Source organism: Protopterus annectens, chromosome 1.part0 (genome assembly GCF_019279795.1).
Source record: "Protopterus annectens isolate FY-2018-M chromosome 1.part0, PAN1.0, whole genome shotgun sequence".
NCBI classification, from domain to species: Eukaryota; Metazoa; Chordata; order Ceratodontiformes; family Protopteridae; genus Protopterus; species Protopterus annectens.
Genome location: NC_056725.1, coordinates 512031913 through 512058848, shown reverse-complemented (window position 1 = coordinate 512058848; position 26936 = coordinate 512031913). Strand labels below are relative to the sequence as shown.

The 26936-nt window shown below is 43.7% G+C and overlaps 1 protein-coding gene across 1 annotated transcript in view; it reads right to left on the bottom strand.

The window, feature by feature from the left end:
• YIPF3 (Yip1 domain family member 3) overlaps positions 1–26936 on the bottom strand; it is a 366566-nt gene that overhangs the window by 65118 nt on the left and 274512 nt on the right. The gene's annotated exons all lie outside the window — the stretch shown is intronic.

Genomic DNA, 26936 nt, shown 5'->3' with positions numbered 1-26936 from the left:
AAGCAATTTGGTTTTGTGAAAGGTAGATCATGCCTGCTCAACCTGGTTGACTTCTCTGACTCAGCCACCAGAGCTGTGGATGAGGGCAAGGCAGTTCATACAGCCTACCTCGATTTGGCCAATGCCTTTGATACCATTCCCCACTTAGGAATTATTGATAAACTCACCAAACTAGGCAACAACCCCTATATCACTAGGTGGGTTGCAAATTGGCACACAGGACTCACAGTGTGAAAGTAGTGGACTCCAAATCAGACTGCTGACCAGTCGTGAGTGGAGTCCCACAGGGATCGGTCCTGAGTCCTCTCCTGTTTGGCATCTACTTCTCAGAAGTCCAGGCCAACACGGATGGACTATGGCTGACCAAGTTTGCAAACAACTGCAAGCTAGGAGCCATTGTTAACTCCCCAAGTGATGTAGACATCCTACAGAAAGGCTCACTGACACCAATGACTGGTGTCGAAACCATGGCCTTAAGCTTAATGCCAAAAAAATGCATTGTCATCCCCTTTGGGAAACCCTCAGTTCCCATTAATTACCACATTGATGGGAGCCCACTGAACACTGAAGACGTTATAAGAGATCTGGGGACACAGGTTGACAGCAACCCCTCCTTCAACCACCACATTGCCACTGTGGTCAGAAAGTCCTTCTATGTGGCACATCTCATTATCAAGGGTTATGCATCCAGGAAAAAATAGGTCATCATCTCTCTCTCTCTACTCTTCCCTCATTAGGCCAGTCATCGAGTATAATGCCCCATTTGGCATATATCTTACTAGACACATGCAACAGCTGGAAAGGCCACAAAAGTACCTTACAAAGAGGATCCTAGGCCTTAAACATGTCCTGCACAGACTAAAAACCCCCAGCTATTCTCTGTCTCATACAGTCTAAGAGGCGATCGCTGCTTGACTTACAACGCTATGTCTGACCCAGCTCTGTTAGAAATGCTACATCTAAAGAAATCCCAGTCTCTCTGCACCACACACCGCAGAGACCTCAACCTCATTACTACAATCAACAGAACATGGTGGAGGGACAGATTCATAACACAGAGACTGCCCATGCTATGGAATAGACTTCCCATGCATGTCAAGCAGAGCACCTCACTGGCCCTCCAACAGAAATCTTGATGAGTGGAAGGGAAACAAAGTTCACCATGGGGATTATTCCAGTGGCTCTACTTGATACAGGCACGGAGAACTAACATCGGGCGGCACAATGCCAGGGCACTTCTATGGGCTAGGCTTGTAAAGGCTCCAGGGCCATTAGCCTAGTACACACCTATGAACTACTCCATGCCCAATTAACTATAAACAAAACACCCTACTACAGCATTGCTAGCTACAGCCCCCCCCCCATGAACCAAGAAAAGCACAATGCCTACACCTGGACTTACTGGAGCCACTCACCACACAGCCCAACACCTTACTCATGGCAGAGTTCAATTATCCCTCTGTTGACTGGGTAACCTACACAAGCTCAAACATGCTCGCCCGGAGGCTCCAGGACTTTGTCAGTGTAAATGCTCTGGAACAGACAGTCTGTGCCCCCACAAAGGACTCTAATGTGCTTGACATAGTACTCACTGACATGGGTGGCTAGTGCATTGCTCCTTCTGTGATGCCCACCCTGGTAAGGTCGGACCATAAATCAGTCTTGTTTGAAGTAACTACTGGATCCCACACCCCAAAAAGAGAAAAAACTACAGAGCATCTCCAAAGCCTACAGCCTACTAAGTGATGGTATAAAAAGTTTTATACCCCCCTGCAATCACAGAAAATGACGACTCCTATACAGAGATGTACACAAATGCCCTGTATAATCACCTTAGCAAGTATATAGACTTGGCTGTACCTGACTGGATTAAAACCTATCCTTCCCAAAAAAACAAGTCACCTTGGTGGACCTCTAGTTCAACAGATTGAATAACAAAAAGAAGAAACTGATGTTCAAGAACAAGAGGCAAGTGCCTCTGCAGAGGAAGAATTTCCTCCACAGATTGAACAAGCAAATCAGAAGTCTTGTAAAGTCCTCTAAAGCTAATTATGAAGCGAAAATAGCATCCCTAGCAATGGTCATTCATAAGACATTATTTTAACTACATCTGAATCTAAAATGGAGTGCCCAGCTATCTGCTGAATTGGTAGTAGATGGTACCGCTCACACTATACTGGTAGAAATTGCCAACCTTCTAGATAACAGATTTGGCACAAACTTCACCCCCCATCCTCATCAGACATACCTCAAAGCATACCTGACACCAGTTCTCCACCTATCATCTCTACAAATCAAGTCATATATGTACTCTCCAAAGCCAAAATCACTGCCTCAGTGGTACCAGATAACATCCCAGGTTGCATACACTAAGCAATCTAAAACAGGACCTAGCTGACCCATTTGCCATTCTCTAACTGTAGCCTGAGAACTGGCTTTGTACAAGCAGAATGGAGAACAGCAACAGTAATCCCCTTGCATAAAGGGGGGGGGGTTATCAACTGACCCTGGGAACTACAGACCCATAAGTTTATCCAGCCCCCTCTGTAAGGCCATGGAAAGGATCATCATGGACCTTATCAACAAGGACATAGGTGATCTTCAAACTTCAGACCCAACTCAGTTTGGCTTTGTTAAGGGTAGACCATGCTTACTGAACCTGGTAGACTTCTTTGATAAAGTTACCAAAGCCCTGGATGAAGGTAAGAAAGTGCATACCGCCTATCTGGACCTAGCCAAAGCCTTCGACACAATCCCCCCATTCAGGTATCATTGAAAAATTCTCCCAGCTAAGTGTTAACCCTTAGATCACTAGATGGGTAGCTAACTGGCTCACCAATAGAACACATACTGTCAAAGTTGGTGACTCCATTTCTACCAGTAGAACTGTCACCAGTGGCATACCACAAGGATCTGTGCTGAGCCCTTTACTATTTGGAATCTATTTCTTAGAAGTTCAGGCTAAAGTGGATGGCCTTTAGCTTAATGAAGTCAATGATGATTGTAAACTAGGCACAATCATCGAGTCCCCCAGTGATGTTAACATATTACAGGAGGGGCTAAAAGCAAACAAATGACTGGTGCCAAAGTCACGGTCTAAAACTAAATGGAAAAAAGTGCACTATTATCCCATTTGGCAAAGCGGAATTCATCACAAATTACAATACTGACAGCACTCCTCTAAGTTCAAACCCAGTGGTGCAAAATCTGAGAACACAGGTTGACAGCAATCTGAACTTTGACCACCAAGTTTCCACAGTGGTAAGGAAAACCTTCTATACTGCACATCTCATAAGTAAAGGCATCACATCCAGGTCTAAGGATGCAATAACCCCACTTTACTTGACTCTAAATAGACTATTATAGAGTACAATGCTCCCTTCTGCAAGTACCTCACCAGACACTTACAGCAACTGGAGAGACCACAGAGGTTTCTCACTAAGATGATACAGCTCCTCCAAACCATAACCTATGTGGATAGACTGAAAGTCCTGTCACTGTACTATGCCTCATATAGGCTACTGAGAGGTGACTTGTGCCTGGCCTACAAGGCAGTCTATGACCGCAACCTGATGGAAGTGCTGCACATCTACAAATCAAGTTGGACTGGAGCCACTTGCTCTAGGGATCTTAACCTTGCCAGTGACATTAACAGAACATGGTGGAGAGACAGGTGCGTCTCCCAGAGATTGCCACTGCTTTGGAAGAAACTTCCAATTCACATGAAGTGGAGCCCCTCGATAACCCTATTCAAGCGCAACCTGGTCAAATGGATGGGTGACTGCAAATGCACCTCGGGGGTGGCACCCATGTCCCACATGGACAGGAATAGTCAGTGCTGATCTGTATAGTACGTCCACCTAACAAAGGACAATTGGGGCAAACCAGGATTAACATGGCTAGGTTTATAAAGGTTCTAAGGCCACTAGCCTAATAACCTCCAATGAACCTATGTAAAAATACTTATGAAGACAGTGGCATGCAAAAATCCTCAAATGCCTAGACTTTGCAGATCCCAAGTGTCCTATTCCACTTATTCCTTAACCTGTCAACATTCTTACTTCCCAACTCTTGCAGGGCTTAATAACTTAGTCAGATTTCCCTTAACTTTTTTTTTAGGTTTATAGGTGAATACTAGGCTCACTGCCCTGAGAGCCATTTTAAGCCTAGCCAATAACCGGAGATCAGACTCAAACTCTGTACCCCGTGTGTCTTTGAAATAAAGACCTTAACTACTATGTCAACTCCCCCAACACACTAAAGCAGATCATGACAACATCCAAGTTATTAATTCCTAACCTTTGAGCACCCTACCTGAACACCAAATAATCCCCCTGTTCTCCTGGCTTAGCTCAAATTGCAACTTATCTCCCAATCCTTTATTTTCCCCCTTGCCCTCAAAGTTATACTGGTGCCTTAATTTTGTGGCTCTTCACTTCTATCTCCACAAACCATTCTGGTTCATAATATTCCATCTATTACAACCAACAGAGGTTAAAATCTGCATCTTCTTCTTACCTTCCTCTCTGAAAAAAAATTCAGAGGCTGACTTGCAAAGTACGCTACTATAAAACCTTTTTCTACATTACCCTGGCATCCTGCAATAACTCACAGTAAATCCATCTTCTCATCTACACTTAGCATATCCTGCAACATTTACTTCTACATTGACTTATATCCACGGTCTATACATTTGTGAAACATTTTCATCCATACTGCTTCCATGTATCTGGCCACACCAGGACCTCCCAGCCCCCTGTCTCCTTAGCGGTGTTAGAATCCAACCATGCTACTCTAGTCAGAGTTCCTTCCCCCAAAAAAAGTACCTATATCTTGTTTTAACCTAATTCTCTGAGGTAAATGACTTGGGAAAGCCTGTGCCCCATCACAGTTGCACACATTAGAGCACTGTTTTTAACCCAACACTGATCAGTTTAACAAAGAAAATAATAATAACGGCATTGTTGTCCGACCACTGCAAGAGTCACACGCATCTACTGACTTGCAATACAAGGAATGAAAATATCCTTGTGTACGTTGAGTGCCTGATTAATTTAAAATTATAACGTAACTTTTTTTTTGGGATACAACAGAGACCTTGTTTCTGATAAAGGAACCACAAAGGAAAAGCCATATTAGTTCTACTAATTCTGTCTTCAGACTCTCAAACAGATTGACTGCTTTGTTTTTTCATTATCATCCATGCTGATATAGCAAGTAATCAGCAGGATTTTTTAGACATTTTATTATTAGTTGCTGCTCTCACAAATGCTGCTATTTATATGTATAATAATCTGTTTTTATGCATGTATATGTGTTGTGTTTGTAAGGCTGAAATAGTTTGATAGTGTTCAACATTGTGGATGTGAGCTGCTTTCAATTGCCAGCACAAAGCAAGTCTATTTTGCACTACAGTATGTAATTTAAATGTACTGACCTTTCCCTTACTTTTAGACTTGTACTTAATTGGCTGCTGTAACATTTAAATAGTCATCTGTTACATTGTGTTTAACATGGTCTGATGAAGCGGAGTTTGTTATCAGTGAAAGCACTTACCTGTTTGTACTTTTTAGAATAAAAGAATCAACAAAACAAAGCAAAGATCGTATTTGCCATGTTTGGAACCTCTGTGGTTGTTTTTGCTGCTAACTTTTTTTTACCTGTTAATTGCAAAATCTGCTACCAATAGAGACCAAAGTTGCACAATACAAACCCTTGCAGCCATAGCTTTTTACAAAGAAATGTCCAACGCCATTTTATTCCCTCCCAAGTCAAAATCTATGCCCATTAACATCAACAAATTTTTATTGCTCCCCTGTTCATGTGGACAGCAAAGCAGTCATTTTAGTACTACATTGCTTTCTCCCAGCTGTCATTCATTTCTGAAGAGCACATATCTCTATCTAGAAGTTCCTAAACGGCATACAAGTTTACTGCCATACCCAGATATCCACCAGTAACACATACAGTTTAAGCATAAAGATGCTACTACAAAATTTCCAAAATATCATCAAAACAGTCTTCAGCTCCCCCGTGCACTCTCTCCCTTCACAAACCAGTATACCAGTACTTTTTGTATGTTGCTCTTTGATAATGCTGAACCCTCTTCATCAGGGCTGCCAGTTTTACAGACAATGGAAAGGACTCAAATGATAATATACAACCTTTGTTCATCACATGTGCTCAGGGTTGCCAGATTTCGTATCGGCAAGGTAGAGACGAAAAAAAGTGAAGAGCAAAAAAAAAAGGTCTTTAATGCGGAACAGAGTTCCGCATTAAAGATCTGCACTAAACAGATCTGCACTAAACACGGAGCTTCTCGTGTTTAATGCGGAACATTGCAGTTCCGCATTCAACAGAAGTAGTTCCATGTTTAGCGATTTTTGATTAGCCCGTATACCGGCATACGGTCCAATCAAAAATCGCTAAACACGGAGCTACTTCTGTTTAATGCGGAACACAAGAAGCTCCGTGTTTAGCGATTTTAGATTGGCCTGTATGCCAGGTATACAGACCAATCAAAAAAAAAACAAAGCGGAGGCTGGCCAGGATTTAAACCGGCAGGGCGGGACTTGGGATCAGGCTGCTGATCTCGGGACAGTCCCGCCCAAATAGGGACGTCTGGCAACCCTGCATGTGCTGCACACTGACATTTTTACAGAAGGGCTCTTGCTAGGTTCAGATCCTAATGTGGAATTCAGACCCTGCAGTGCTGACACAGCCTCATCAGTTTCCACAAAAGTCTTAAGTCCAGTCAGAAAGAATATATTCCTGTTTGTCAGATACACAAGTTTAAACCTGAGCCGTTTTTGTTTACACAGCCACATTAACAATAAGCCGTGCATGTCTCTTCTGAGTTGCAATGGAAGGTACAGTTGTGCAGGTACACTTACCATAACAGTAGATGTTTGAATGATCGATGCTGCAGTAACTTTAGTTATAGGAGTTATAGCCTGCCAAGGACGCAACAGCTAGCTAGCTTCCAAAGCTTTAGAACACTTTCCATACATCCAAACAATCATCTAGAGATGAGCTGACTAAAACGACAGGTTTGGGTGCCATGCCCTTTACAGCTTACATGCCAACAGAGATGGGGGGGGGGGGGGGGTAGGCTGATCCCTGACAAGACAATTATAGGAACAACAAAAATGAAATGTCCACACCCTGGCATAATCAACACACTAAAAAACAAGAAGGATGGAGGGAGGGAGCAGCGACTGCAGCAGTGATCATTTAAACAACTACCGTTAAGGTAAGTTTACTTACACAGCTGTACTATGGTCACCATATTGATCACTGCTGCAGTACCCTTAGCTATATAGGTAGATTATCCTAGCTTACTACAAAATTGGGGGATAGAAGGAGTAGAGTCCCGGAGTCCCTGAAGAATGGTCCTAGCAAACCCTGATCTAGGCCCAGAGAAAAAATTAAGTTTCCAATGCATTATAAAAGTACGTATAGAGGACCAAGTTGCTGCTTCTAAATACTTCTGGAATCAAAACCTTTCCAAAAAGCCACAGAAGAAGCCAAGGCCCTGGCAGAGTGGGCCTTGACTTGTCTGTAATATTTTTGTTGTGGTGTGTATATCAAAAAGTAATTACCTTAGACAACCATTTGGAAATGGTCTGTTTTGAGTTGTTCCTTCATACCTTTACAAGAAATGATCAATAGCTCCGATGATCTAAAAGATTTAGTTCTGTCAAGATAGTACCAGATATGTATGTGCACGTCCAAGGTATGAATTATCCATTCTTCCTCATTTTTTGGTTCAGGAAAGAAAAGGGTGAGAGGGACAGTTTAGTTTAAATTAAACTCGGATACCACTTTAGACATAAAAAATAGGATTAGTTCTCAAAGAACCCTGTCTCCAGGGAAAATGAGATAGGGTTTACTCACCATAAGAGCTTGCATCTCATATACACTTGACTTGCAGCAATCAGAGCAATGAGTAAAACAGTTTTCCATGTTAAGAACCTTAAGTCATTCAAATCAGCTGCTTCAAATGGAGTGAGTGTTAGCTTCTCTAATACAAAATTAAGACCCCAAGAAAGGACCAATGGTTTTCTTGGAGGCCTCTGATGCAAAACCTCTTTCATAAACATCCTGACATTAGAATGAATAGAAAGAGGAGCATCCATGGGTAGACATGCTGAAATGGCCAATACATTAACCTTGATGGAGGAGTAAGAAAGGCCATACGATAGTAACTCACACAAATATTGTAAAGCCAAAGAATAACTAGCCCTGAATGGGTGCTATTGTTGCTGTTGTCACCAACTAGAAAACCTTTTACATTTACTAATACATGATTTTCTAGTAACAGGCTTTCTTGCCTCCATTAGTACCTACTGTACATCCTCAATAAACAGGTGCACAGTGGGAATTAAGACCCTATCATTCAGGCTGTCAGCTGAAGTTGACTGGTGTTGGGGTATAACAAACACACCAGATCTTGTGTGAGTAGATCCATTCTGTGAGAAAGCTTGTGGTAATTGTCCCTGGCCATTTCAAAAAGAAGGGAGAACCACTGTTGCCCAGGCCAGAAAGGAGTCACCAAAATAATACTGGGGGATTCATTCTGAGTCCTCAGAAGTACCCTGGATCTCAGTAGAAAGGGTAGAAAACCATACAGGAACATTCCTGTCCAAGGAAAAGAAAACAAAAAGAGAAAGCATTTGTCTTCCAGGATTTTTTGCATGGAGTCATGGAGCTGAAGCTTGACAGCTGATTGTTCAGAGAGGAGACAAACAGGTTTACTTGAGAAACTCCCCACAGATGGATCAAATATTAGAAGACCCCCCCCCGATGCAGTTTCCACTTGTGAGGGTCTGCCCTTGTCCTGCTCAGCTTGTCTGCCACACAATTTTGCACCGATGCAAAGTAAGATGACTGCAGAGTGAGACTGTGCTGTGAATATACATCCTAAGCTGAAATGATGACTTGGCTCCCCCTGATCACACGTTCTGAAATGTTTTGCTCTGTCCAAATAAAAATGTAACTGTCTAAGTATATCCAGCATATGAAGCTGATAGTCTCCTTTGTTTTGAAAATTAGGAACGAATACAGGGAGACTAATAACGTGATTTATGTTAGCCTCAGAAGCAACCTTGGGAAAGAAGGAAGGAAGGACTGGTTCGCAATGTAACCTTGTCCTTGTAAAAAATTAAATATGGAGGCTTACAAGATAAGGCCTGCAGTTCACACACTCTCTTAGCTGAAGTGATGGCCATTTAAAAGTTTGTTGATGTACCAGACATGTTGTCCGTCTGAAATGAAGGGCTTGCAATGCAAGAAGCACTGCTCTCATCTCCAGGACATTTATATGCAAATTGGTCTCTAGAAGGGACCACATGCCTTGGACTGTCTGTCCAAGATAATGCCCTCCCACATGAACTGGAAAGCATTCGTAGTCACTATGGTCTTTGGGAAAGGAAGGATGAACAGTCAAATCCTGTTCAAAATCCTTTGATTGGAGCCACCAGAGAAGAGCTTGTTTGCGTGCTTGAGATATTCTGACCAGATGATTCAGCAGATACCAAAGAAATGACCATTGGACCGCTAAAGTCCATTGAAGTATTCTTACATGGAGGTGTGCTATTAGGATGAGAGTAATTGTGACAGCCAGGGAACCCAAGGCTCTTAGAACAAGACTTGCCGTGGGGGCGGGGTTATCCAAGACTTGTTTGATATGGAGTCTCAAGGAAGATATTCTGTGCTGAGGAAGAACAGCTAAGGAATGAGTGGTGTCCACATGGGCTCCAATAAAATCTATTAGTTGTAATGGTTGAAGATGAGACTTTTGAAGATTAATGGAAATGCCCAAGATTGAGGCTAGATGGAACAGACAGTCAATGCCTGGTAGAAGCAGTCAGCAGCCAACCATCCAGATAGGGAAACACATGGAATCCTTGCTGTCTCAGGTGAGCTGCCACTACTGCCAAGCACTTGTTGAACACCCTGGGGGGGGGGGTGAGATCAAAAAGTAGCACTCTGAATTGGTAATGATTGGCTCCCAGCCAGAAGTGGAGGAACCTTCTGGAGCGTCTGTTCAGCTTGATGTGATAGCATACACCTTAAAGGTCTATACAGCACATCCAGTTGTCCTTCTGCAGGAAAGGCAGAATGGACTGAATCATGACCATTTGGTACTTTGAAAACAAAGTTAACAACAAACCAAATAAATGCAAAAAAGGAAAAACAACACGCTGAGTCCCAAATAAATGGGACTCAGCATGTTTTTTTTTCCCTTTTTTTGCATTCATTTGGTACTTTGAATTGGCTACAGACTTTCTGAGGATCATAAGGTCCAAAATGAATCTGGAGTAGATGCCTACTCCAATTTGGTCTAGGGGAACACTTTGGATGACTCGTTTTGTAAGCAGCTTTGAAATTTTTATGGCTGCAGCCTCCCTTTGATCAAGTGGAATATTGGGGAGGTTCATGCTTGCAGAGGGATTTTGGAAAAAGGGTATGGAATAATCTCTGGATATAATATTTAACACACAAAGATCATTTGTGATGGCTTCCCAGGCTATTGGGTGTAAAGACAAACGTCCCCTGACTACCTCCAGAGAACAGTTAGACAATCCATCAGGATCACTCATTGGGCCTGTCCGAGAAGGTTTTTCGAGACCCTTGATTCATCTGACTCCCTCTACCATGAAGGCAGCATCTGCCACTAGTACTACTTCCCCCTCTGCCTCTAGAGGGAAGGCCTCCTTGTGAATCTTGAAAAGGACCTTGAGATCTTCGGAACCGCAACTTCTTACTCCCATGCTGATTCCTGGAAAAGACATGTGGGATAGCAAAGTGTATTCTGATGGCAGACAAGGTCTTTCCATCTTTTTCACTTTGGAAGAGTGTGTCTTTGACAGCTAGACCAAATAAAGACGAGCCATCAAAAGGGATGTTGGTGAAAGACACCTTGAAGGCTTCCGAAAAATCATTCTGCCCCATCCATGGATGGCATCTGATTGCAATGCCTGACCCTGCCGCCTGTGAGGTACTTTCTGCAGCATGAGAAGTTAACATGGACATATTCGATATGGACTGTGGGGTGGTCATTCTGGAAGAAAAGGTCTTCTGTTCCTCAGCAGATATGGACCCTGGGGCAGAACTAGAGAATTCCTTGACTAAGTCCCTCTGTAGCCTGGTTACATGTGCCAAATAATTCAGCACTCACAATGCGAAAGTGGCTGAAGCATATACCCGCTTACCAAACCTGTCCAGAGCCCTAGACTCCCTGTTAGGGGGATGGACGGTGGAGCTTTGTTGGGCTAGCTCCTTTTTGGTGGCTGCCGCAACTACCATGAGATCGACGAGAACGCCCTTAGTCTAGTGCGGTCTGTCTGGAGGGGCAATCAGGATCTTCTTGGGGTGCTTAGGAAATGGTTCCACTGTGTCCAGCTCCTTCCACGCCATATGGGAAACAAGGCTGATAAGGAGATCCACGGTGGGGACACCCAAGAAGTAGATAGGCCAGACTCAAAAGCTTCCACAAACACCGATTCCTCAGGGTTAGGGTTTTGGGCAGACCAACCACCTTTTTGGTGAAGAATTTCCATGATATCCTCAAAGGAGACACCTTCAGGTGGTGATCTAGGGACCCCTTCCTTGATCGATATCGGATTCCTCAGTGAGAGATTCCAAAGGGAAATCCAAGTGCCTCCTTTTGCACTGACACTTGCAAGGGACCTCCTTGATGAGGTGCTCTGGTGAGATGTCAGAAGACTCCGGATGCTGCAAAGGTGAAACAGTCTGAAAGTCTTCCTGGGTATGCTGTTCCTAGAGGTGACAGAACAGATGTCTCAGGCACAATCTCTGCTGAGGAGGGGCTGGATTCCGAAGCAGGGAGAGTCGAGGCTCTTCTGGGTGCAGGGAGAACCCTCTCCACCACCTCGAATGCTGAGGGAAAATCAAGAACTCGAGGGCAAACCCCCAGAGCCATTGAAGGGGAAAGCTCCACGAATCACTGCCACCTCCAGATCAGAGTGAAAAGTTGGAGCCAAGCTATCAAGAGCCAAAGCCCCAAGGAGAAGAAACAGCTCTAAAAGCTTCATGGCTGACATCAACCCCTTGGACCCAATGCCAAAGCTATGGCTTCAAGAATATCTCTGTTCCAAAATGGTCAGAGCCAGGCAAGTCAGGGAAAACAGAGTCAAGGTAACCATACCTGCTGGCTCCAATGTTTCAACTCCAGGTATCTTCGGGCCTAAGAGTTAGACTGGAGAAGGAGATATCGGAGCAAAGGCAGGGATGTGGCTCACAGATCCAGAGGGGGATGGCGAGGACAAAATCCCCAGCTGGATTTGTACCATGAGAAACTTCATCATCATCCTGTCTACCTCAGCTTCAGAGAGACTATGGGAAGACCTAGCAGATGCAGCAGCAGATGGTGGTCTGGAGACAGGTCTGGAAGACTGAAGAATGGGAGACTTCAGCCTCAAGGCAAATGGATCTGGGGAAAACTGCAAGACCAGTGCTAAAGGGAAGACTCTACCACAACTGAAGCTGAGTCAGTCGAATCCAAAATTCTGGAAGGCTTCTGAGGCATTTCACCAGTTTGGAGGGATCTATCTGGAGACTGCTTGCATTTCTTGAATTTTTTTTGAGGGGGTTTGAGCCAGTGAAGTAGAAGGTGATGTCGAGGAAGGAGCAGTCGAAAGAAGGAGGCCTTTTAAAATAAACGTATTCCTCTGGTCTATTAAAACACGTTGGCTGAAGACAGCACAGATGGAGCAGGAGGAGTCCAAATGGGAAGGCCCAAGACATAACACATAGTCAATGTGGGCATCGGACAGCAGGACTTTGTGCCCACATTAGGCACATTTCTTGAATCCCGCTGGTTTAGACTCTGCCATTTTGAAAACAAAAACTGTAAGCACACAGTTAGCAGAAAAAAAATATAGTAATATACATATATATATATATATATATATATATATATATATATATATATATATATATATATATATATATAAACACACACACAAATACACACGTTTTTTTTTTTTTCCTTTTTTTGTATATAGAAAAAGATCAACCTCACTTAAAAAGAAAACGGATAAGCACAAGAAAAGGGTAGGAAGAAGAAGAAAGGTAGAAAAAACTTTATAAATTTAAATTAGAAAAAATTTTTTTTGACTGAAAGGCAGACTAAGAAAACAATATAAAGATATTAATGATAGCAGAAAAAAAAATCTTTCTTCATTCACGTAAAAAAACCCAAGGAGCTCAGACAATCGAAATAGTACAGTTGTGTGCACTTACCATAAATGTAGATGTTCGAGTGTATTCACTGTTGCAGTCATCACATTTGGGTTATCTGCTTGCAGTAGCCCTCTGTCGGCCTATCAAAGTCTTGGGTCCTGCGTCGGTTGCTGTCTCATCTTCCGTGACGTCAGGTAGTCAGGGGTATAAAGCATGCAGCCGATGCCATTACATCAGTTTTTCTTGCCCCAGATGTCAGGTGTCCCCTTAATGGGAAGCAATTAATATATATATATATATATATATATATATATATATATATATATATATAGATATAGATATATAGATATATAGATATATATACACATCTATACAAGGTTATACCTCCAACAAAAAAGAAAATACACCAAAAAGCTTTTAAGTATAGTAGAGGAGAATAGAGGTATAGCCAAAAGAAGTCATGGGGCTGGACGGAGGGTAACCAGGACTGCAACAGTGAATACACTCAAACATCTACATTTATGGTAAGTGTACACAACTGTACTATGTTCTTCGTGTTTCACTGTTGCAGTCATCACACTTGGGTAGATTCCCAAAGCTAAGGATGGGAGGAGGAATTTAGATAGCATTAGGACCAGCTATAAGGCCCTAGAAGACTGCAGTGGCAAAGCCAGGTCTGGATTTAGAGAAAATTGGCAAATGGTAATGCTTGGTGAAAGTATGTACAGAACCCCAGGTAGCAGCTTCTAGGATATCTCTGGTAGGGACACCGCTGAGAAAGGCTGTAGGGGTAGATGCAGCCCTGGTTGAATGGGGTCTAATCCCCTGTGGGATAGGTTTTCCATGGTGCTTATAGCAAAAATTAATGCAATGGCCTATCCATTTAGAAATGGTTTGCTTTGAAATAGCCTTCCCCTCTGCCCCTGCAGCAAATCCCACCAGCAGTTGTTCAGATTTTCTTTGAGGTTTAATCCTGTCCAAGTAGAATCTAAGTTGTCTGGGCATATCTAAGGAATGCAGTATCTGTTCCCCTTTATGCTGTGGATTGGGAAAGAAGGTTGGCAAATGAATGGACTGAAGAGCCACACTGGATACTACCTTGGGCATGAAGGATGGATTGGTTCTGAGGGACACCCTGTCCGCATGAAAGATGACAAGGCTCCATTGCCATAAGGACCTGTAATTCAGTTACCCTACTAGCTGAAGTGATTGCTAAAAGGAAAGCTGTTTTCCAAGAAAGAAATTTTAAGTCTGCAGTAGTAGCTGGCTCGAAAGGAGGTAGAGTGAGTTTCTCCAAGACGAAGTTAAGGTCCCAGGCTGGAGTTGGAGCTCTCCTGGGTGGTCTCAAATTTTTGGCCCCTCTGAGGAACTGCTTGAGCAGCGGATGAGAGTAGAGGGGAGGTTCTGTGTTATAATGAGCTGAAATGGCTGAGGCGTGTATTTTAATGAAGGAAAAAGACAGGCCCTTGTGAAGTATCTCAGTTAAGTATTGTAAAATCTGAGGTAAACTGGGTGCTGCTGTGCTCATCCCTTAAGATTGGTTCCAGGCACAGAATCTTTTCCATTTTTCAGCATAAGATTTTCTAGTACTAGGTCTCCTTGCCTGTAAAATTATATCCATCACAGGTTTGCTGAGGGATGGTAAAGGAGAGATTAAGTAATTAGCCAGGCAGCAAGGTTCAGTGTTGGAAGCTGAGGAGGCAGAATCTGGTTCTCCTGCTGAGACAGCAGGTAAGGAGTCTGAGGCAGGTGTCATGGAGATATCCGTGACACACTGCGCAGGAGGGGGTACCATTGTTGGCATGTTCAGTCTGGAGCAATCAAAATCATCTTTGGTTTGTCCTGTTTGACTTTTAGTAGTACTTTGGTGAGCAGACACAGAGGGGGGAAGGCATAGACAGATAGGTTTTTCCAGCTGAAGGACACAGCATCCACTTTCTAGGCTTGTTTGTGGTGAGTCCTTGTGCAAAATTGTGTTTTTACTTGTGCAAAATTTTCCCAACTGGTAGTTCTGGGGAGAGGCAAACAAGTCTATATCTGGGCTCCCCCATTTGCTTGTCAACATGTTGAAACTCCTTGGTTCCAGTTTCCACTCATGTGGGTCCATGAGATTTCTGCTTAGTCCGTCTGCCAGTGTATTTAATTTTCCTTTTAGGAATTGAGCTTGTAGGTGCACTTGGTAGCTCAAGGCTGTGTTCCACAATGCCATGACTAGTCTGCAGAGGGGGTAAGAATGTGTACTTCCCTGCCTATGTACCACATAACAGTGGTGTTGTCTGTATTTACCATTAGTTGTCCTGGAAGAATGTGGTCCTTGAAGGCTGTCAGAGCATTCTGTACAGCTAACATTTCTTTTTGATTGATATGCAGGTGCATTTGACTTGGGTTCCATTTGCCCTGAATGCACTTCCCTGCCAGGTGAGCCCCCATGCATAGTCTGATGCATCTATTGTTCGGGTTTGGGCGGCAGGGTTGGTGTGAAAGGTAGTCCCTTGTTTTGGTGGCAGGCCTCTGCCCACCAAAGGAACTCTAGGCGTAGGCAAGGTATGATAGGAATCACTGTTTCTAGGTCCTGAGAATGTTGACACCATAGGCTTTTTAGATACCACTGTAGTTTCCTCATATGCAGTCTTGCATATGGAATTAGAAGAATGCAGGAGGTCATGAACCCCAAGGCTTGCAGTATTTGTCTTGCAGATAGCAGGGTTTTTGTGGCCACTTGTTTGAAGTAGGTTCTCAAATAAATTTGCTTTTCTGGCATGAGGTAAACCATCTTGGAAGTTGTATTCAAGCTTGCTCCCAGGAATATAATTTGTTGAAAGGGCACCTGATGTGATTTCTTTTCGTTTATGGTGTACCCCAGACAAGTTAGAACCCTTTTTACAAACACCAGATGATTTAAAATTATGTCCTGGCTTTCTACCTGAATTAGACAATCATCCAGGTATGGGTATATTTGAATATTTCTTTGCCTGCAAAATGCAATAACTGGAGCTTGGCACTTTATGAATACCCTGGGCGCAGTAGATAAGCCAAAGGGCAGTGCAGAGAACTGATAGTGCGTGTAGCCTGCTTTGAAACGTAGGTATCTTCTGCAAGATTCCCTGACTGGGATGTGCAGGTATGCAACCAGGCATCTTTGCCTAGCATAGGAAGTAATTGGTGAAGAGTCAGCATCTTGAATTTTGGAATCTCCAAAAAGGTGTTTAGAGTAGACAGGTCCAGGATAGGATGTCATGAATTGTCTTTTCTGGGTACCAGGAAAAATCTCGAGTAGAAACCTTGTCCCTTTTCCTCTTCTGGTACCAGCTGAATAGCCCCCATGCTTAAGAGAGAAAGTACTTGTTTTTGGGCTTCTTCCCACTGATTTGGGGGTAGGGCCAGCCACCTAGTTGTTGTTGGCAACATGTGGAAGTGAAATCTGTATCCCTGGGACACTATATTTAAAACCCATTTGTCCTGGGTAATGAGTTCCCAATTCTTTGCATGAAGAGCAATCTTTCTCCCCAAAGGGGCAGTCAGTTGAGAAGTGCTTGGAAATTTTAAAAGGAAGTCATTTACACAGTTTACCATACGGGGGAGTCTTATTATTCCAAGACAAGGAAGTGGAGGCCCCCCACTGCTTAATTCTGTGAGTCCCCTGGGACTGAAACCTGGGTTTTTTGCAGTGTCTGGGTTTGGCTTGAGAAGACCTGGAAGGAGCTGGAAAGGACCAATTCTTAGAGGGCCAGTGCCTACTAAATCTAGGATGCTGAACTTGTAAAAAATCTTTAACAGTTTGCATAGATTTAACTTTATCTTCCATCTTTTTAAGAACTTCCTCAGCCTTGTTGCCAAACAGGCGGTCCTGATTTAAAGGAGCATCCAACAATTTAGCTTTAACATGATCAGGCAAAGATTGCTCCTTAAGCCAAACATGCCTTTTGAGCACAGACCCAGTAACAGCATCCCTGCAAGAGGCCTCTAGTGAATCAAAAAGTACAGTTGTGTACACTTACCATAAATGTAGATGTTTGAGTGCATTCACTGTTGCAGTCATTACCATTTGGGTAATCTGCTGGCAGATTGCCCTCAGTCAGCCTGAATTCCAAAGTCTTGGGTCCTGCGTTGGTTGCTGTCTTCTCTTCCATGACATCAGGTCGTCAGGGGTATAAAACATGCAGCCAACACCATTTTCTTTAGTTTTTCTTGCCCCCGATGTCAGGTGCCCCAAAAAAGGTAGCAATATACATATATATATATATATATATATATATACATATACATGCATCAATATAAACTTTACCTTCATCTACAAGCAAATACACCACATAGGTTGTAGAAGATAGAGAAGGAAAGATAAACTGTAGAGTGACAGGGGGATGGCGGGAGGGTAACCTGGACTGCAACAGTGAATGCACTCGAACATCTATATTTATGGTAAGTGTACACAACTGTACTATGTTCTTCGTGCTTCACTGTTGCAGTCATTACATTTGGGTAGAATCTCAAAGCTATGGTTGGGAGGCTGGTGCTAAACAGCATTAGGCCCTGCAGCACTGCAGTGGCAAAGCCTGCCCTGGTCTTAGAGTAAAGAGGCAAATGGTAATGCTTTGTAAAGGTGTGAACAGAACTCCAAGTAGCAGCCTCTAGAATGTCTTTGGTTGGTACTCCTCTGAGAAAGGCTGCTGAAGTAGCTGCAGCTCTGGTGGAATGAGACCTAATGCCCTGGGGCACAGATTTACCATGGTGTAAGAAGCAGAAATGGATGGACTGGCTTATCTACTTTGAAATTGTCTGCTTTGAAATAGCCTTTCCTTCTGGTCCTGCAGCATATGACACTAGTAACTGCTCAGTTTTTCTTAGAGCTTTAGTCCTGCTCAAGTAGAATCTTAGCTGTCTGTGTACGTCCAAGGAATGCAGAATTCTCTCCCCTTTGTTCTGCAGATTTGGATAAAAAGTTGGCAGATGAATTGTTTGGTTAAGAGCCACACTGGAAACCACCTTAGGCATAAAAGTAGGATTTGTCCTCAGAGACACCCTGTCTGGGTAAAATATGATAAAAGGCTCTACAGCCATGAGGGCCTGTAGCTCTGAAACTCTTCTTGCTGAAGTAATTGCTGGTAGTAGAGTTGTCTTCCATGATAAGAACTTTATATCAGTGGTAGCAGCTGGTTCAAATGGAGGCAGGGTGAGCTTTTCCAACACATAACTGAGGTCCCATGCAGGTAATGGTGATCTTCTAGGGGGCCTTAAATTTTTGGCTCCTCTAAGATACTGCTTTAGTAAAGGATAAGAAAAGATTGGTGGCTCTGTATTGTAATGAGCCGAAATGGCAGAGGCATGGATTTTGATTGATGAGAAAGATAGGTCTTTGTCAAGCATCTCAGTTAAGTATTGTAATATCTGAGGAATATGTGGTTCTGCTGTATCAGTTCCTTGTGCATGATTCCAAGCACAGAATCTCTTCCATTTGTCAGCATAAGATTTTCTAGTGCTAGGCCTTCTGGCTTCCAAAATGACATCCTTCATAGCTTTACTGAGAGGTGTCGTTTGTATGATTATGTGATTAGCCATGCTGCCAGGTTCAGAGTCTGTAGTTGATTGTGCAGGATCTGATTGTTTTGCTGGAACAGTAGTTGTGGTCTTTGAGGCAAGGTCCAAGCTGGTTATTGAGACAAGTTCCTTAGGATTGGGTACCAGTATTGGCGGGGCCAGTCCGGGGCAATTAATATCATCTTTGGCTTCTCTTGTCTGACTTTTAGGAGGACCTTGGGTAGAAGAGGCAGAGGAGGATAGGGCGTCCACTTTCCATGCTTGTCTGTGATAAGTCCTTGTGCAGAATCTTTTCAATTGATAATTTTGAGAAGAGGCAAACAGATCTATGTCTGGACTCCCCCATTTCTCTGTTATCAAGCTGAAGACTTGTGGATTTAGTTTCCACTCGTGAGGATCCATAAGGTTTCTGCTTAAATCGTCTGCCAGAGTGTTTTGTTTTCCTGGCAGGAATTGAGCTTGAAGATGTATTTGGTAGGTCAAAGCTGTGTCCCATAATGCCATGGCTAATCTGCAAAGGGGGTATAAGTGTGTGCCCCCTTGCTTGTTTATATACCACATGACTGTGGTGTTGTCCGTCTTTATCAGTAGTTGTCCTGGATGAAGTAAGTCCTTGAAGGCTGTTAGGGCATTTTGAACAGCTAGCATCTCTTTCTGGTTGATAATGTAGATGAATTAATTTTGGTGCCCATATGCCCTGAATGCATCTTCCTGCCATGTGGCCCCCCAGGCATAACCTGATGCATCTGTTAAGGTTTGGCTGGCAGGGGGTTGAATGAATGGCCGTCCCACGTTTTGGTGACAGGCCTTTGCCCACCACAGAAACTCCTGTTGCAGGCAGGGAATGAGAGGAATAATTGTTTCCAGACTGTGTGAATGTTGACTCCATAAACTTTTTAGGTACCAGTGAAGTTTCCTCATATGCAGTCTTGCATATGGAATTAGTGGGATGCAGGATTCCATGAAGCCCAGAGCCTGCAGAATTTGTCTTGCAGAAGACTGGGTATTTGCTGCCGTCAGTTTGAAGTAAGAAGTCAGTTGCCTTTGTTTGTCTGGCGTGAGGTAAGCCATCTGGAGCAGTTGCATTCAAGCTTGCACCCAGGAATGTTATATTTTGAGAGGGTACCAGTTGTAATTTCTTTTCATTTATTGTGTACCCTAGGCATGTTAGAAGCCTTTTTACAAACGCCAGGTGTCGAAGAAGAGTGTCCTTGTTCTCTGCTTGAATGAGAGAGTCGTCTAAGTAAGGATATATTTGTATACTTCTTTGTCTGCAAAATGCAATTACTGATGCCAGGCACTTTGTAAAGACCCTGGGCGCAGTAGATAAGCCAAAGGGCAGTGCAGAGAATTGGTAATGCATTAAGCCAGCCTTGAATCTGAGGCATCTTCTGCACGACTGTCTTATTGGGACATGCAGTTATGCCTCTTTTAGGTCTAAAGTCACCAGCCATGCATTCTTGCCCAGCATGGGCAGAAGCTGCTGCAAAGTCAGCATTTTAATTTTGGAATGTCCAAGCATGTGTTCAAATTTGATAAATCCAGTATTGGCCACCAGGCCTTGTCCTTTCTGGGTACCAAGAATAGTCTTGAGTAAAAACCTTGTCCTTTTTCCTGTTCTGGTACTGTCTGAATGACTCCCATATCCATGAGGGACGTAACCTGTTTCTGTGCCTCTGCCCACTGATTTTTTTGGCAGATTTGGCCAACCATTTGCCATTGGCAGAGTGTGGAAATGGAATCTGTATCCCTATGATACGATGTTTAGTACCCACTTGTCCTGGGTTATTAACTGCCAATTTTGAGCAAAAAGTGCTACTTTTCCCCTATGGGTGCTGCCAAAAGATAAGTGCTTGGTGTAGGCAGAGGGAAGTCATTGGGATTGCTTTCTGTAGGTTTGCGCTTCATCTCCTCCAGATTTGGTGGTGGATGCGCCCCATTGCTTTGACCTGTATGAGTCTTGCGCCTGGTATCTGGAACCCTTAGGGCATCTGGATTTGCCCCTTTGAGCTCTGTCTGACACAGGAAAGGATACGATTTTTTTGTAGGCCAGTGTCTACTGAATCTTGATGACTGCACTTGTAAAAAGTCTTTAACAGTTTGCATAGACTTAGCTTTGTCTTCCATTTTCTTTAAAACCTCTTCTGCCTTAATACCAAACAGAGAATCATGCTGTAAAGGTGCATATAGCAATTTAGCTTTAACATGATCAGGCAAATTTTGTTCCTTTAACCAGGCATGCCTCCTAATCACAGATCCAGTAACTGCGGCCCTGCAGGAGGCCTCTAAAGAATCAAAACCACATTGTAAAGTATGTTTTCCAACTTGTTCAGCTGCATGCAATAATTCCTGTAATTCTTTATTTTCTGCACATTCTGAAATCAACATAATTTTCTGTTTCAGCAATCCCATAACATGTTGTCAGTACTTAAGCATATGAAATTGACAGTTTAAGGCCCTGACTGCCAAGGTTGCAGATGTATAAACCTTCTTTCTCCATCTGTCCAGTGCCCTTGAATCTGTCAGAGGGGGTAGGATTTTTTGCTGTTGAGGCCTTAACTCCCTTTGGACCCTGTGAAATAGTTTTGGGATCAGCAGCAGGGTTTCTAAATAAAAATTTATGTGAGTCAGGGACCCTGTAATAACTGTCAGGCTTACTGGGAGCCGGAGGTAAGGAGTCAGGGGTCGAGCTTGACTCCGAAAACACATCATCCACAATGTCTAAAACAGGGGGAATGGCCAAAGGCTTGTGCTGAGGGAAAAGAAGGAAATCCCTAAGCCTCTTTTTTGATTCTGAGAAGTCTTGACTCTCCCAGTGAAAATGCTCCCTTAAAGTATGCAAGGTATCTTAAATGAATAATCCTCAGGAGGAGATGCAAATGGAATAGACTCCTCAGCATCAGAATCCTCATAGGGAGGTAAAGATAATTCCTGATCAGAAGAGGAATCAGAAGAAATAGAAACCCGATCTGAAGATTTATAATCAGTGTCTTGCCTAGGCCTCTTATCTGGAGGGGGATGGGTACCCCTGATCAAGGTAATAAGGTCTTCAGCCATTTTGATCATCTGTTTTTTAGGCATAGAGGCCTGTGCACGTGTCTCAGGCGTCGTTTTTTTAGTTTTAGAAGTTGCTTTTGTCTTTGATTTTGCAGATGTCGTCGGTTTGATATACAAATGTTGAGGTCTGAATACACCCTCAGAAGCCGGTGCCTGCTCAGCGGCTCTGGACCCATCTGAGGGAGATACATCCGTCAGTCCAATACCTCGAGTATCTTGCGGCATGCTGGACTCCACATGGGTGTCAGTAGAGGCCTGCGACTCGAAGGTAGCGGGTATCAGGGGCTGCGAAAATGCCTCACTGAGTACCGGCAACTGGCTTTAGAGAAGCTTTGTCGTTTGTTTTGGATCTCGACTGTTTTTCTCTGTCCTTTTCTTTGCGTTTTTTATGTACTCCGGTAGTCGGATTGCTATCCGACGACATTTCTGGGTAGTTAAATCTGTTTCCAAAATACTTTGATGCAAAAATATACCGACGCTTAATAGTGTGTTGGTTAAATCTAGCACAAAACCGACAGCCAGGCACGTTGTGATCAGGGCCTAAGCAAGGAATACAGTATAAATGGAAATCCTTATGAGGTATTTGCTTCCCATAAGTAATACAATTATTAACTTTTTCTGACATCGGTAAAAAGCAAGAAAAAAGTTACCCAACGGGGTACTTAGCTTTAGTGAAGACTTCGGTTCTGAAACTCAAACTCGAATATTTGAGGAGTCGGCCAACTGGCACTTGCGAAATGCTTCTGCTTTGGGCACCGTGCTGCAAGAAAGACTAAAGAAAATGGCGTTGGCTGCATGTTTATACCCCTGACGACCTGACATCATGGAAGAGAAGACTGCAACCGACACAGGACCCAAGACTTTGGAATTCAGGTTGAATGAGAGCAATCTGCCAGCAGATTACCCAAATGTAATGACTGCAACATAGGTTCATAGGTTGGTACTAGGCTATCAGCCCTAGGGCCTATACAAGCCTAGCCATAACAATTCCCTGGCTATTTCTTCCCACATTATTTACTTTCCTGGACCCCTGTCTAGCAGGGCGACTTATGTGATCCCTGGGGTGAATTTCCTTTCTCCCATCCAATCGCCAAGGTTCCTCTTGAAGAGGTCCAAAGAGGCACTCTGCTTGACATGTATGGGCAATCTATTCCAGAGTCTGGGGAGTCTCTGGGTCAGGAACCTATCCCTCCAGCATGTTTTGTTTATTGTGATGACAAGGTTTAGATCCCTGGCGTGTAGCTCTGAGGGATTGGGATTTCTTTAAGTGTAGCATGTCCAACAGCTCTGGGTTTGACATGGCCTTGTATGTTAAGCAGAGATCGCCTCTGAGTAGGCGATATGCGACAGAGTATAGCTGGAGTTTTTAAGGAGGTCAGCGTGGGGCATCTGCTTTAGGCCTGTGATTCTTTTAGTGAGGTATTTCTGAGGCCTTTCCAGTTGTTGCAGATGTCTTGAGAGGTACATACCAAATGGGGCGTTGTATTCTATAATGGGTCTTATGAGGGATGAGTACAATGGGACAATGACCTCCTTTTTTCTGGATGAAAAGCCCTTCGTGATGAGGTGTGCCACATAGAAGGATTTCCTGACTGTTGTGGCGATGTGGCTATCGAAGGTGAGACCACTGTCCACCTGTGTCCCTAAGTCTCTTATCACACTTTCTGTGTTTAGGGTACTGCCACCTATATGGTAATTCATGGATACATGTTTTTTCCCAAAGGGGATAACAATACATTTCTTGGCATTGAGCTTGAGCCCATGGCTCTGGCACCAAGCATCTGTTTCTGTAAGGCCCTTTTGTAGAGTATCCACATCATTTGGGAATTCAATAATGGCTCCCCAGTTTGCAGTCATCTGCAAACTTTGTTAGCCAGAGTCCCTTAGTGTTGACCTGTACTTCAGAGAAGTAGATGCCAAACAAGAGCGGCCCCAGGACTGAACCCTGAGGTACTCCACTTGTCACTTGTCTGGAGCTGGATTTGGAGTCGGCTACTTTTACAGTGTGGGTTCTATCAGTAAGCCAGTTAGCAACCCATTGGGTGACATAGGGATTAATGCCCAACTTAGTAAGTTTATCTATGATTCCAGAGTGGGGGATGGTGTCAAAGGCCTTGGCAAGGTCTAGATAGGCTGTGTGGACCACCTTACCCTTGTCCATGGCTCTGGAGACTGATTCAAAGAAGTCAATCAGGTTCAGGGGACAAGATCGGCCCTTCACAAACCCAAACTGGGTGGGGTCCAGTGTTTGAAGGTTGCCAATGTCTTTGTTTCTAAGTTCCATGATAATACGCTCCATGGCCTTGCAGATAAGGCTTGTCAGACTGATGGGACGGTAGTTTCCGGGATCCAAGGTGGATCCCCCCTTGTGGATTGGGATAACTGTAGCTCTGTGCCACTCAGTGGGCACGAAACCTGAGGTGAGGCTATGATTAAACATGACACTTAGGTGAGGTGCCAGTTCATATTGTAGTTCATGTAGTACACAGCCCGGGATGTCATCTGGTCCCATGGATGCTGTATTCTTGGCTTTAGAGAGTGCATTTTGTACCTGTGTGGCCGTTATTACTGGAATTTGGCAATCTTCCGGTATTGAGATGGGCCATTTGGGGGGTGAAGTTGGCACTGAATCGATCTGTCAGGATATTGGCAATATCCTTCGGATCAGTATATTTAATGCCATTCTGTTTTAGCTCAGAGCAGATATGAGCATTGCCATTTAGATTCTTGACATAGTTATAGAATGCTTTGTGGTTGTCTTTGGAATCTTTGGCAATTTTATTTTCGTAACTAGCTTTGGAGGATTTTATGAGGCATCTCAGTTTCTTACTGAGGCTAGTAAGGGAGTTTTTTGCATCCTGGGATTTTCCTCTTTTCTGCAAAAGTTTCTTCCTTTTCTTGTAAAGTTTGTTTATGGCAGTGGACTACCAGATTGGCTTCCTTTTTTTGGATGAGAGCATTTTGGTTCTATTTGGGATGGCACGATTCATGCATGAGTGGATGTGCTTGTACAGTGCCTTAGTGTAGGATTCAGCAGTTAACCTTTCAGTTCCCGTTTGCATGGGTGTCATGAAGTTTGTCGCTTCTGACTTGAGTAGCATGAAGTTGGCTTTGGAGAAGTTTTTTATGGTGGTTTCTTTACTGGGGGGTGGGGGTGGGATGTGGGTGTTAAGGGTGATTAGCTTATGGTCAGACCTGACTAACGAGGGGGTGACCATGGGTATGGAGCATTGATTTCCCATGTTGGTAATGACCAGGTCTAGGATACTGGAGCCCCTGGTGGGACTATGGATTAGTTGATCCAGGGCGTTGGAATTTATGAATTCCAAGAACCGTTGCGCAAAGGTGTTGGGACATGAGTAGTTTTCCCAGTTAATGGCAGGGTAGTTAAACAGTGAAACACTAAGAACATCCACATTGCAAAGTATGTTTTCCAACTTGTTCGGCAGAATGCATTAAATCCTGTAATTCTTTATTTTCCACACAGTCAGGAATCAACATTATTTCCTGTTTAAGCAGTCCAATAACATGTTGCTGATATTTTAACATATGAAACTGGCAGTTTAAAGCCCTAATGGCCAAGGTTGCAGAAGTGTAAACCTTCTTACCCCATCTTTCCAGCGCCCTGGAGTCTCTATCAGAAGGGGTAGGATTTTTAGCAGTAGAAGCCTTAATGCCCTTGGGCCCCTGTGAAATAGTTTCTGGATCTGCAATAAGATTTTTGAAAAGGAACTTGTGGGACTCAGGGACCCTGTAGTATCTGTCAGGTTTTCTGGGAGCAGGAGGCAGGGAATCAGGGACCAAACTAGATTCCGAGAAAGCATCATCAACAATGTCTAGTACAGGAGGAATAGCTAAAGGCATATGCTGAGGAAGGAGAAGCAAATCCCTAAGCCACTTTTTTGAATCAGAAAAATCCTGGCTTTCCCAGTGGAAATGCTCCGTTAGAGTATGTAAGGTTTTCCCAAAAGAAAAATCCTCAGGAGGGGAAGCAGAGGGAATAGAGTCCTCTGCATCAGAATCCTCACAAGTAGGTAAGGACAAATACAGATCATCAGAAGAATCAGAAAAAACAGAATCCTGATCAGAAGATTCATAATCAACTTCAGTCCTAGGCCTCTTAGAAGGTGTGTGTGTGTGTGTGTGTGTGTGTGTGTGGGGGGGGGGGGGGGGGTTGGCTACCCCTGATCAGAGTTATTAGATCATCAGCCATTCTTATAATTTGTTTTTTAGGCCTAGAAGCCTGAGCATGTGGCCTAGACGTCGGTTTTTTTAGACATGGATCGAGATTTAGGCCCAAGTAAAGGAGGAGGCGTCGATTTAATATGCAAGTCTGTAGGCCTGAATATACCCTCAGAAGCCAGTGCCTGCACAGCGGCTCCAGACCCATCAAAGGTACAGACATCCGCGGGTTCCGTAGTTGAAGCATCTCACGGCATACCGGACTCCGAATGGGTCTCAATAGAGGCCTGCGAATCAGAAGTAGCGGGTATCAGGGGCTGCAAAAGCGCCTCAATGAGTACCGGTGAACTGGCAACTGGCTTAGGAGAAGCATCGTCGGCAGTTTTGGACCTTGGTGGCCTGTCTCTGTCTTTATCTTTGCGTTTTTTCGGAATCCCGGTAGTCGGATGGCTAACCAATGACATTTCTGGATAATTAAACCGCGAACCGAAATATTTAGAGGCGAAAATATACAGACGACGGATAGTGCGCTGATTAAGTAAAGCATAAAACCGACAGGAAGGTACTTCATGGTCAGGGCGTAGGCAAGGAATATAGTATGAATGAAAATCTTTATGAGGTATTTGCTTTCCACAGGTAATGCAGTTACTAACTTTTACTGACATCGGTAAGGAGCAAGAAAAAGTTTTCCCAATGGGGTACTTAGCTTTAGTTGAAGACTTCGGTTCTGAAACTCAGAAATGAAAATTTCAGGAGTCGGCCGACCAGCACTTGCGAACTGCTTCTGCTTCAGGCACCGCACTGCAAGAAAGACTGATGTAATGGCGTTGGCTGCATGTTTTATACCCCTGATGACCTGACGTCATAGAAGAAGGGACAGCAACCGACGCAGGACCCAAGACTTTGTTAATCAGGCCAACTGAGGGCTACCTGCAAGCAGATAACCCAAATGT